At 48.2% G+C, this 13,498-nt stretch overlaps 1 protein-coding gene across 8 annotated transcripts in view; it reads right to left on the bottom strand.

The window, feature by feature from the left end:
- Window positions 1-12,993, bottom strand: part of R3HDM2 (R3H domain containing 2) — a 189,193-nt gene extending 176,200 nt beyond the window's left edge. For 5 of the 8 annotated variants that reach the window (XM_073576831.1, XM_073576830.1, XM_073576832.1 and 2 more), the window contains exons 1-2: window positions 12,637-12,992; window positions 1,178-1,271 (exon numbers count right to left, since the gene is read on the bottom strand). The gene's annotated coding sequence lies outside the window, so the exon portion shown is untranslated. Of the gene's footprint in view, window positions 1-1,177; window positions 1,272-12,636 lie in introns of all 8 variants that reach the window. The other 3 variants (XM_073576836.1, XM_073576838.1, XM_073576833.1) reach the window with 2 other exon arrangements.
- Between the last annotated feature and the right edge of the window lie 505 nt (window positions 12,994-13,498).

Raw genomic sequence — 13,498 nt, 5'->3', positions numbered from 1 at the left:
CCTACAAATATCTCAAGGGCTGTCACATTGTAGAAGGATCACCTTTATTCTCATTTGCACAAGGAAAGACTAGAAGCAATGGGATGAAATTGAATGGGAGGAGACACAGATTAGATATTAGAAAAAACTTTTTGACAGTTTGAGTGATCAATGAGTGGAACAAGCTGCCACGAGAGGTGGTGCGTTCTCATTCAATAGAAGTCTTCAAACAGAGGTTGGACAGACATCTGTCTGGGATGATTTAGTGAGTCCTGCTTTGAGCAGGGGGTTGGACCAGATGGCCCAGGAGGTCCCTTCCAACTCTATGATTCTATGATTCAGGTGTGTGCCTTTAGGGTATGTGCACACGCAGTTTTTTTGGTGTGCGGATTTTGGAGAGAAAACTGCAGGTAAATCCGCAGGACAAAAGTCCTGCGGTTTAGCCTTGCGGTTTTACACCTCATAATGGATGAGGTGTAAAACTGCAGCGTTTCTGCACCAAATAATTGACATGCTGCGGATTGTAAACCGCGTGGGAAAAATCCGCAGCATGTGCACAGCGTTTTTTAATTTCCATAGGAAATAAAGGTACTGTACAACGCAGCAGAATCTGCTGCGGACCCGCAGCTGCAGAAACGCTGCGGAACCGCAGCAGAATCCGCACCGTGTGCACATACCCTTACAAATCAAGTCCTATCAGTTTAATTAAACACAGCTGGACTTCAGTGAAGGAGTAGAACCATCTCAAGGAGGCTCACAAGGAAATGGACAGCATGTGACTTAAATATGAGTGTCTGAGCAAAGGGTCTGAATACTTATGACCATGTGATATTTCAATTTTTCTTTAATAAATTTACAAAAATTTCTACATTTCGTTTTTTTTTTTTTCAGTCAAGATGGGGTGCAGAGTGTACATTAATGAGAAAAAAAAATGAACTTTTTTGAATTTACCAAATGGCTGCAATGAAACAAAGTGAAAAATTTAAAGGGGTCTGAATACTTTCCGTATCCACTGTACTCCTTAGGCCATGTGTGAACTTCGCCTAACTTGCAGGTTTCAGCTATGTCCACTGTACTGATGAACTTGATACTTACATGGAATGCAAGATAGACCATGAGCTACTGTCATATTACGCATCAAGAACAAAGCATACAAAATAACAGAATTAATGTAGATACATATTTTGTACATACTTACAAAAACAGAATCTAAAGAAGTCTACTGGAGAATCCAAGCAACGCTACGTAGAGACGACTTCATTCAACCCAGCAAAGTGGATAATCTTCTTCGTCTGTCAGGGAGGAGAGCAATGTATGAAGAGAAACTTGCACAGTGCTACAAATCACATGCAATGTCAATTTCTACAGAATAATGAGCTCTGCTCCAGAATCCAGTGCGTCTCCACAATCTACACTAGCACATTAACTACAAATGTATACTACCTGCCATTTACCTGTGCCATTACTTCTGCTCCATCTGGAATGTTCAGAGCAGTAAAAGGATAAATAACCTACGATGAGTTCTGTGCTCTCACTTATTTAACACTGTTGCAATTACCACAGAATAAAAGAAACTGTACATTTTCTAAAACTTAAAAGGGTTATCTGGGACTTTGTTTTTCTTTTTATGGGGATAAGAACATACAGACAGGTAGTTGCTACTGTTCTGCCCTATGATGATCCCTTCTAGCTCAGACAAGGATTCTCCAGATTCAAATCAATAGAACAGCTCTTCGGTCTGCTCTGTCGATGTCACTATCGACGACATGCTGATTGACAGCCAGCTCCCCCTTGGCTTGGCAGCGGGAAGCAAGTGTCAATCAGGAGGACATTGGCAGTGATGTCCCATCTACAAAGCAGAGCAGAAGAGAGCTCCATCAGCGCAACATCACCGGAAGCAGGAGAATCACCGGCAGGAGCCATAAGTTAGCAAATAGTCACAGGGTTGAACAAGCAGGTAATTAGCAACCACCTACCTGAAAATTCTTATCACCATAGCCAAAAATAACTCAAGTCTTGGATAACCCCTTTAAACTTCAACTAGAGTGTGAAAATATGCACAATTTTTAACGGCAGCTCATGTTGAGAGAAATTTCAAACATCTTGAAACTGAAGAATTCAAGGCAATCCAATGGGGGAGACTTCCAAACTAAGGTAACCATCATTTTTAATGTTTATTTCATAAGTCAATAGTACTCCTTAAAATAAGCAAATCTGTGATTTATCTCAGAGAAATCTGCTTCTTTCTCCACCAGCACTGATCAGTCATTCTCAAGATGCTCAATTCCTGGGTAAAATCTGTATTCAGTGAAGACGGATTGTTACATTACTGAGATAGGAGATGGCAGGTGATACTGATAAGATTCTATTAAGAACCAGAGGGAGAGCTCTGCCTCTAACACCTCACCTCCTTCCCTTTACATAGGAGAAGACAGTTGCTACTGTTAAGATGTAATAAAACAATCTGTCTTCATTGAATACAGATTTTACTCAGGAATTGAGAATTTTGAAAATGACTGATCAGCCTTGGAGAAAAAAGTAGCAGATCTCTCTGATGAGAGTTTGTAAAGTGTCTTATTTCCATGTATACTATTAAAGAAGTTGTCCACTACTAGGACAACCCCTTCTCATACTCCATGCTTGAACTCAATAAAATACAAAAGTCTTAAAGTCTTAGTTACTCACCGGTTAACGGTATTTTTCGGAGTCCATGACAGCACCACCTGAGAGAGGGATCCGCCCTTCCTAGGAACAGGAAAACCTACAGATACAAAAAGGGCGGCACCTCTCCCACGCATCAGTTGGATTACAGAGCATAAAAGAGGACCTCCAAGGTTAATGCATGATTATATGTACAACAATATTAATACTTAAATTTTTATCACCCGTGGATATGTACAAAGGGAAGACGTGCACACCCAAATTAACTAAGGGAAGGGAATCTATGGGTGCTGTCATGGACTCCGAAAAATACCGTTAACCGGTGAGTAACTAAGACTTTATTCGGTCGTCCATGACAGCACCACCTGAGAGAATTACAGAGAGTAATCACTACTTTAGGGGGGGGGGGGGGGGGGGGGACTACAGCCTGCAGAACCCTGATACCGAAGGAGAGGTCTGCAGAAGCACCCAAGTCTAGCCTATAATGACTATAAAAAGTGCTCGGAGAGGACCAAGTGGCCGCCTTACAAATCTGGTCGATGGAGACTTCCGATCTCTCGGCCCACGAGGTCGCCACGGCTCTGGTGGAATGCGCCTTCAATTTCTCCGGAGCTACTCTACCTTTTGAGGTATAAGCTAACGAGATTGCTTCTCTAATCCATCTGGCTAGTGTACTTTTGGACACCCTAAGACCTTTCCTAGGGCCTTGGTAGGAGACAAAGAGGGCATTGTCCTTCTTCCAGGGATCGGTAGCCGCTAGATACTCTAAGAGGCATCTCCTAACATCTAAAGTGTGTAGCTTCTCCTCTTTCTCATTAATTGGTTTAGGGAGGAAGGATGGGAGGACTATTTCCTGCGACCTATGAAAGCTGGAGGCTACTTTTGGTAAATACGCTGGGTTAGGTCTAAGTATTACCCTATCCTCTTTTACCTGAAGAAAAGGTGGGCGCCTAGACAATGCCTGAATGTCGCCTACCCTACGGGCTGACGTTATGGCTATCAGGAAAGCTATCTTGAGGGACAGGCTCCTAATAGAGGCTGACGAGATGGGTTCAAATGGCGCTTCTGTCATAGCTGTGAGGACTAGGTTCAAATCCCATGGCGTGAGTCTATTCTTTACTATTGGTCTGGATCTACTCGCTGCTTTGATAAACCTATTGACCCAGTAATTAGCCGCGATGTTGCAGCTAAAGAGGGCCCCTAAGGCGGATACCTGTACTTTAAGGGTACTGGTGGAGAGACCCAGGTCCAGCCCTTTTTGTAAAAATTCCAAGATCTGGCCTATAGGGACGGAATCATCAGTATTTATATTTGAGCTTTGGAGGAATCTTTTCCAAATTCTGACGTAAATCTTAGTTGTCACCACTTTCCTACTTTTTAGTAGAGTGTCAATTAGGTCTGGGGAGAAGCCTTTACTTTTTAGCAGTGACCGCTCAAATTCCACGCCGTGAGATGTAGGCCAGCCACCTGAGGGTGGAAGACCGGGCCCTGGGACAGAAGGTCCGGGATGTCCGGGAGAACCCAAGGATCGTCTACCGACATGATCCTGAGGTTCGAGAACCATGCTCTTCTGGGCCAGAACGGGGCGATGACTATGACCCTTGCCCTGTCCTTCCTGATCTTCCTCAACACCAGAGGAAGTAGAGATAGGGGAGGAAAGGCGTAGGCTAGCCTGAAGTCCCATTTTATCAGTAGCGCATCTACTGCCAGAGGAGTCTCCCTGGGATTTAGGGAGCAAAACTGTCTCGTTTTCGAGTTCTCCTTGGTGGCGAATAGATCCACCTCTGGTTGACCCCATCTCTGCACGATCTGAACGAAAATGGAGGTGTTTAAGGCCCACTCTCCTTGTTTTAACAGATTGCGGCTTAGGAAATCTGCCGCGACGTTCTCTTTTCCTCTTATGTGAAGAGCCGTGAGAGATAAAAAATGCCGCTCTGCTAGCTGAAACAACTGTCCTGCCACATTCATCAGAGTTTTGGATCGAGTTCCGCCTTGGTGGTTGATATAGGCCACTGCCACTTGATTGTCCGAGAGAACTCGTACGTGATGGCCCTGTAGATACATAAGGAGCTCTTTAGCTGCGTGTACTACCGCTGTCAATTCTTTCAAATTAGAAGACATTTGTATCTGATCCCATTCCCATAGGCCCTGGACCAGAATTTCCTCCATATGCGCCCCCCAACCGGAAGGACTTGCATCCGTGGTGACAACGCGAGTAATGTTATACTCCCAAGGGACCCCTCTAGACAAGTTATTTCTTTCTAGCCACCACTCCAGGGACTCTATTGTGTTTCTGGATAAGGTCAGTCGACCTTCTAAGTTACCCCCAAGAATCCTCTGATACCATAAAACTTCGCCCTGTAGAGTTCTCGTATGAACTTGGGCCCACTGGACCGTGGGAATGCAGGACGAGAGGGAACCCAACAGGGACATGGCTTTCCTGAGGGACATGGAGGGGTTGTTGGAAGCGTTCAGGACCCGGCCATGCAGGTGCAGCAGCTTCTCTGGGGGCAGACGGCATTCCTGCTTTTTAGAATCTAGGGTTAGGCCTAAAAATTGTTGAATTTTTAATGGCTGCAAACGGGATTTTTTGATATTAAGTAGCCATCCCAACCGCTCTAGAGCCGCCGTTGTTTTCTGTAATTGTTCTAAACACTGCTCGGCTGAACTGCCTATTATAAGGAGGTCATCTAGATAGGGAACGACTAGAATGTTTAGCTCGCGCAGATGGGCCATCACCTCTGCCATCACTTTGGTGAATACTCGGGGCGCAACTGCCACCCCGAAGGGTAAGGCCGCGTACTGGAAGTGCTGGATTGACCCCTCCAACTGAACCGCCAGTCTAAGGAAAGGTTGGTGTGCTAGACATATGGGTATATGGTAGTAAGCGTCTTTCAGATCTAGGACCACCATGAAGCAGTTTTGAAACAGCATTTTTATTGCGGTGTTAATTGTTTCCATTTTAAACGGACGTACGACCAGGAATTTATTGAGGGCTTTGAGGTTAAATATAGCCCTAAATGAGTCGTCCAGTTTACGGACCAAGAACAGGGGGGAATAGAAGCCTTTCCCCCTCTCTTCCTCTGGAACTCTCGTCAGGACTTTTTTGTCCAGTAGCTCGAGGACCTCGGTCTCCAGGGCAGCTTGTTCTAGCGGGGAAGATTTGAGCGGAGTTACCCTGAACCGATCTTGGGGAACGCAGGAGAACTCTAGGTGCAGTCCTGTAGCTATCACCCCCAGTATCCAGCTGCTATTTGAGATTCTGGCCCAGGCCAGGTAGAAGGCAGATAATCTTCCTCCTACCGGAGCCACTAGTCATTGGGGCGGCTTCTTATTATCCCGTGATGGACCTTCTTGGCGCCCCCCTCCTCCGAACATGAAGCCCGTACCTCTGGTTTTCTTGTTGTCCCATCTGTTCTGATCTCTGGCCTGCCTCCTGCGGGAATACCCTTTCCTAGAAAAGGGACGTCTCCAGGATGTAATCGGCAGACTCGGAAATTTCTTTTTCTCATCCCCGGCTTTCTCTAACAGTTCGTCTAGGACGGGGCCGAACAAGTATTCACCCTCACAGGGGATAGAACAGAGACGGGACCTGGCTTGGATATCTCCAGGCCAGCATTTTAACCAGAGGGCTCTTCGGGCCGAATTAGACAAACGTGCAGACCTGGCCGCCATTCTTACTGAGTCTGCCGAGGCATCTGCCAGAAAGGCAGCAGCATTCTGGATAATTGGAAGAGACTTACGGATGGAAGCTCGCGAGGTTCCATCCTTTAGCTGGGAGTCCAATTGATCCAGCCAAACCATCATGGATCTGGCTGCGCACGTGGCTGCTATTGCTGGCCTTAGGGCGCCTGCTGACATCTCCCATGTGCCCTTTAAAAAGGAATCTGCCTTTTTATCTAGGGGGTCTTTAAGGGAGGCCATATCGTCGAAGGGTATAGATGACTTTTTGGAGGCCTTAGGTACCGCTGCATCCAGCTTGGGGGCCTTATCCCATCGACTTACTATTGGGTCCTCAAAGGGGTATCTTCGCTTGAAAGCAGGCGGCATAGAACCCCTTTTTTCCGTTTTTTTCCACTCCCTGTCTATCAGGCTCTGGACTCTTTCGTTTAATGGAAAAGTCCTTTGGTTTCTGGGGTCTAGACCCCCGAACATAATGTCCTGAGCAGACAGTTCTGTCTTTTTTTCTTCTACCCCCATGGTTGACCTTATGGTTTTAATTAATTTATCCATTTGGTCCAAGGGAAAACAGAACCGGCTGGAATCCTCTTCGGAAGAAGGAGAGGAGGCCGAGGACTCTAAGGAGATATCTTCCCTCCTAGGGCCGACTGAAGATTCTGAGCCTGAAACACTAGCCCGTCTTCTTTTAGAAGAATCTTCTTTTGATAGGGCTTTTATTTCAGTCCTGATTAATTGCCTCAGGTCTGTAGCGAAGCTTGGAGCTTCTTCCGCTACCTGCATAAATAGGGACGAGTGTAAGAGTCTGATACTACACTCACGTTCTACCCCTCATCTCCGTCCCTACCGTCTGTCTCACGCAACACTGACACAATCTCTTAGGGTGGCCATCTGGTAAGGGGCAACTACAGAGGGCACATTCCTTGTGCTTCTGCTTCCCTGTGGCCTTCTTCCACTGAGAATCAAAAAACATAAGGGGACACTGCATCAGGGTGCATTCTCGCAGACCTCTTACCCTTGCAGATGAGGACAGGTACCGGATCATGGGGGGCTGCAGGAGGATCCTTTGGCCTAGAGGAACTACTGTGGCTCTGTCCACTCGAACGTCCCTCCTTCCGCCTCTTAGGCTGGTCACTGGGGTGCTTTGCCACGGGCTGCACCTCTTGTGGGTCCATGGGGGCTTCTGTTGTGTCCATCGCTGGGCCTCCAGAAGCACCTCAGCAGCAATGCCTTCTGTCTTAAGAAGGCTTCCCCTCCGGATCAGCAGGAACTCTGTCCGGTGTTCGGGCCCCCCATTGGACCGCTCCTCGCGATCCTCCCCTTCAGGCCTGCCCGGCCCCCTCAGGCGGCGGGCGCGCATCGGCGCGTGTCCACAACAACCGGAAGTCGACCGGCATCCGACTTCCGGTTTCGGCGCTAGGCCCCGCCTCCTCCGCCGCGTCACTTCCGCCGCGCGACAGAGGCCGCGGGGACACGCGGCAAGGGGCTAGCACTGCGCCGCCGGCTCGGAACCGCCGCTCCCTTTGTGGGACACCGCCGGCGGCGCCCGCCCGAACGGACCGCACCCCCGGGGGAAGGAGACACAGGGGGACACCGCTTATCTCACCGGCCCCATGGAGAAGGCGCCCACCGGACCCTGTCTCCGCCTGCTCTTACCACTGCCGTGGAAATCCTACCCGGACCCACCGTGGCGCATCCAGGGCCCCCAGCGAGACCGAGGTAGGAGAACCCCCCGCTACCTGAGTCGGTCCGCTGGCCTGGGAATTCAGTTATCCATGATGGACGATCTGTAGGGAGTTCTGTCCTTGTTAGGAACAGGAAACTAACTGATGCGTGGGAGAGGTGCCGCCCTTTTTGTATTTGTAGGTTTTCCTGTTCCTAGGAAGGGCGGATCCCTCTCTCAGGTGGTGCTGTCATGGACGACCGAATAAAAAAAGTTTATACTCACTACCTGTGCTGACGCCGTTCCAGTGGTGTCGGCACTCACAGTCCCGGGGCCCTCGCACGGTTGTTCTGACTCGTGAGCCTGGTGCCCAATTAGCGTTGCAGCTGCACGGTGGCTCAGTGGTTAGCACCGCAGCCTTGCAGCGCTGGAGTCCTGGGTTCAAATCCCACCAAGGACAACATCTGCAAGGAGTTTGTATGTTCTCCCCGTGTTTGCATGGGTTTCCTCCGGGTTCTCTGGTTTCCTCCCACACTCCAAAGACATACTGATAGGGAATTTAGATTGTGTGCCCCATCGGGAACAGCGATGATAATGTGTGCAAACTGTAAAGCGATGCGGAATATGAATATGTTGGCGCTACATAAAAAAATAAAGATTATTATCTCTCACTTCCTCTTCATGTCCAATTCATATAAAGGCGGGCTGGACTCACGTGTCATAAGAACCTGACGAAAGTGTCAGGACCGCGAGTGCTGACACCGCCGGAATAGCATCAGCATGGGAGGCAAGTATAAGCTTTCTGATTTCATCAGCATCAGACATTTAGATCAAGAAGGGGTTGACCTAGTAGTGGACAACCCCTTTAATTTACTAAATAAAAAGTAAAATAACGGTTACACTTAAAATAGGTCTGAATTTTGGTTAAAAAAAACGTACATACAAGTCTTGCACCACATCTATAAAGTGCTTTTAACCATTTTCCTCTCAAGAGTTTTGGTCAAAATGGAAAAGTAAAATATTTTGACATAAAGGGCTACAAATCAACCGTGTGCGCCAAATTTCTGTTTGAGCGCAAGTTGGTGTAATCTAAAAGCATCTAAGGCAGGGTTCCCCAACTCCAGTCCTCAAGACCCACCAACAGGTCATGTTTTCAGGATTTCCTTTGTATTGCACAGGTGAAGCAATTATCACCTGAGGAATACTAAGGAAATCCTGAAAACATGATCTGTTGGTGGGCCTTGAGGACTGGAGTTGGGGAACGCTGGTCTAAGGACCCCGTCACACATAGCGACGCACCAGGGATCCCGACAACGATATCACCTTGTCAGGATCGCTGGTAAGCTGCCAAACAGGCAGCTTCACCAGCGATCAGCACCAGCGACACGGGGGGGGGGGGGGGCTCCCTGCACCAGCGCGCTGGTAACTAAGGTACACATCGGGTTTCTTAGGCTGTGTGCACACGCTGTGGATTAGGTGCAGATTCATCCGCGCGGATTTTGTAAAATCCGCAGGTGAAGCCACAGGTCAAAATACCTGCGGTTTTACCTGCGGATTGCTCTGCGGTTTTGCCTTGCGGTTTTTCATCTCCTCAATGGAGGAGATGGCAAACCGCAGCAGAATCCGCAGAAAGAATTGACATGTCAATTCTTTCTGCGGATTGAAAACCGCAGATAATTCGCGCTGAAAATTCCGCACCATCTGCATTCCCATAGGGAATCATGGTACTGTACACCGCAGCAAAAACTGCTGCGGGTCCGCAGCGGCCAAAACCACTGCGGAACCGCAGCAAAATCCTCAGCGTGTGCACACAGCCTAAGACCTGCGAGCCGCTTAGAAACCCAATGTTTACCTTAGTTACCAGCGGCAGCTCGCTGATCGCTGGTCTCCCGCCTGTCACACGCAGCGAAGCATGCTGGCCAGCGGGAGACCAGCGATCAAAAAAATGTCCTGGCCATTCCAGGACGATCAGCGATACCCGGCAGGGGGGCCGGTCGCTGATCAGTGTCACACACAGCGATCTCGCTGGTGAGATCGCTGTTGCGTAACAAACCTTGTGACTCAGCAGCGATCTCGCTAGCGAGATCGCTATGTGTGATGGGGGCTTTAAAATGCAACTAATTTATCAACAAGAATCCATTTATATGATTTTATGATATACAGAAAGTTTATCAGACAGGACTAGTTAGTCTGCCTCAGTTCTCTGCAATGAGAAAACACACATATCCTGAGTGCAGTTTAGAAGCTCTCTGGAAAAAAAAAAACACTAAAGGCAGCTCTGTGGACTAGCAGTTTCTTCCTAGTTATGTCAGACACAATGCAGTACTCATACATAAAATCCTCCATACAGGAAAATTAGGCTGATCTCCAATACCTGAAGAAACCCCTAAAAAGGGACAAGTGACATCCTTACGATAGCTCATCAACATCACATTGGTGGGGTTCTTATACCTGGCATCATCACCAATCAGCTGTCATCCGCTCTGGTGGTGGCCAGATGCCAACCGTGAACGCAGCATAAAAACACGGCTCCGCTTTATGGGCTTGTTCACACTTAGTGTTGTTAGAAAAAAAAAAGTGTTTCTGTCCCAGCAAAGTGAATGAGATTTGCTTATTCTTTACTTCCAGATTTATTTGAAGCAGTAACTTCCAATCTTGATCAGGTCAATTCTTTCAGTGTTCTTGAAATATTTTTAACAAACTCAAATGGGGAAACAAAAAAAAAAGTGGCAAAAATATTCGTATTGTACGTAGCATTTTTTGTGCAAAGAGGTTTTGGTGCAGAAACTTATGCCACAAATACTTAACGTGTGCACCTACCCTAAGGGTGTGAGCACACACTGCGGATTCTGCTGCGGATCCGCAGCGGTTTTGGTCCTGTGGATCCGCAGCAGATTTTGCTGCGTTGTGCAGTACAATTATAAAGTATGAAAAATGAAAACCGCAGTGCAGACACTGCGGAATTTTCCGTGCGGTTTTTCTGTGGTTTCAAATCCGCATCATGTCACTTCTTTGTGCGGATAAAGATAATACTAAGATCACCCATAAGTCCAGGAGGAGAGTCTGCACACAGACACCCCACACGTAAAGCTGCCGTTTACAGCTTCATCAGGGAAAGTGTCACTATCAAGTGTGATATCACCCATCTGCAGGCAGATGACTGCGATATCATGTCACCCAGTATTCTCCTGGTTGCCTTCATATAATTTTACAGCAAAGCCTTATGTTTAGGAAAACGTTCAGTTTTGTGGAGTTCATTGGTGCCACTTCTATCTACAAGTCTAGAGCGTCACCAGAAAACGGTACAGATGCCAGCAGACATTTAAGTCACCAAGGTCCGGTTGGAGATGTCCTTCACATCAGCTGCTCTTTCAATATTATAATCAGAGGGAATATATGTTCTCCAACTGGTAAAAGAAGAGTGATAACATGAACAGCTTATGTGCTCCCCCCCCCCACCCCCCCCAAGGACACCAAAGGATGGAAATGGGGAAAGAGACTGCCTGTTCCTGAAGACTCCTGCACATCCCTCTTATAACACACTGAACTAGGAAGTAAAACTGCTCCATGAATAATGTACCTACAATAATAGGAATCACTTGTAAGACAACTGGGCTTTAAGGGGGTTTTCCAAAATGTATTTACAAGATGTAGTTAATAGGACAAAATGCATTAAAGGGAACATCTCACCAGATTCATGCTGCCCGAGCTACAGGCAGCACGCTCCAGACAGTGGCTGGCTTACTGCAGGTCGGCATCTTTCTCTCTAAATCACGGTGTTTCAGAGAAAACATGTTTGGAAAAGCCAGTCGGGAATCATTTGTCTGATCGCTAGTCCAAGGCAGATTCTTTGCGCCCCTCCACACAGACAGGTCTTTTCCTAACTGTGTATACAGGGAAAGACCTGTGAGTCCACGTTAGCGGGAACAAGCCACTGGGGACTAGCCATGGACTAGTGTTCCGATCTGAATTGCTAGCTGGGGACTATGGGTTTTGGATCACTAATCCAAGGGTGGCTGCAAAAAGGTAGCAAATGTCTGAATCGTGCTGACAGATGTTCACGCATCATGAATCTCATGTCAAGTTCAAGTCAGATAAATCCCTGGTCTTTCCAGCTCTAGTTGCTGTTGACAGTGTCTGCAGGAGCCACGGATGAGGTCTATAAGCGACCATATGAATGATGTTTGCCATGTAATCACTACAGGGAGCAGTGGCCATGGATCTGCAGGACACTGAAGAAGCTCCTGGGTTTAAACCCCTCATGTTCTCGCCATGAGAATGGTTTTCAGGCTATATGCACTAAATACATCCTACAGATATAGGACGTTCATCCTTGGCAGCGAAAGTGTCAGCAATGATCAGGTATTCAGTAGTGCCGCCATCAGTACATAGCCTGAAGATGGGGCGTCCATGTGACGCCAGTATAGAGAGGCTGAGGTTAATGCAAGCATTGACACAGGATTTATATTGGGGCTTAGTTCTAAATACAGGGACCCCATAGAAGGAAGGACCTCCGCTGCCCCTGCAACACAACAGTGGCCAATCAGATCCCAACTCTCATTTCTCAGAAGGCTTTTGGGACATGAGAGAAGCCACCTGGTTGGCAGCCCCAGTCTGTCTAGCACCCCCGTCCTGTGCCCGCACTGGTCACCTACCTGCTCCTCAGGATGCGCTCCCCTCACGGCTCCGCACAGGTAACTAAACGTAATGGATAAAGCTGTGTGATGGGAAGCTGTGGTAGAATGACATGGATGCCTCTGCCCTCCCTCCAGCCCGGTCAGCCCCGGCTATACGAGTGAGGAGGAGGGGAGCCTGCCAGAGACACGCGCGGGGGGCTGGGGGGCATCACAGAGAATAAGAGCGGAGAAAACAAGGGATGGGCGGAGAGAAGAGATGAACGAATGAAGAAAAGGAGAAAAAAAAAAAAGAGAAAGAAAAGAAAAGGAAAAAAAGGAAATGAAGGAAGGAAAAAAAATGTCGAGACCCCTCCTCCTCCTCCTGGTAAGCGACGTGCTACGCTACGAGCGCGCTGACATCACACACTACGACATACGTCACCGTCCCCATAATGCCCCGGAAGCCGCTAGTTCCTGCCGACTAGTGACGTCATGGCCATGTGACCTGACTGCGCTTCCATCACGTGACGGCACTTTATGCCTCTCAGTGGCGGAAGCAGAAGAGCTGTATGTGTCTGGCAGCGCGGCGTGTCTGCCCTCCGGACCTATAGGGGGAGGGGGCGCAAAGGAAGCGCACGGAGGGTCCATGTTCCGCAGACACACAGAGCACCGCTTATCACGTCTGTGCTCATAGCGACCAATCACATCACAGCTTTCATTTTGTCTGAGCAGGTCAGCCTCTTCCCGGCCTCTGCTGTACTGTGCAGACAGCCGTATAGCTACCGTGCGACGATCAGGCGGCCACAGGCAGAGACCGCGCTATCACCGCTGTAATCATCGTGCTGCCACTGGTCGTGGCCGTGTAACCCTTCAGATGCTGGCAGCATCTAGAGCAGGGGTC

The sequence above is a fragment of the Dendrobates tinctorius genome, unplaced genomic scaffold, assembly GCF_039654945.1.
Source record: "Dendrobates tinctorius isolate UK_male_01 unplaced genomic scaffold, ASM3965494v1 ptg000051l, whole genome shotgun sequence".
NCBI classification, from domain to species: Eukaryota; Metazoa; Chordata; class Amphibia; order Anura; family Dendrobatidae; genus Dendrobates; species Dendrobates tinctorius.
Note: the sequence above shows the minus strand (reverse complement) of the source record. Positions and strands in the feature narration are given on the sequence as shown.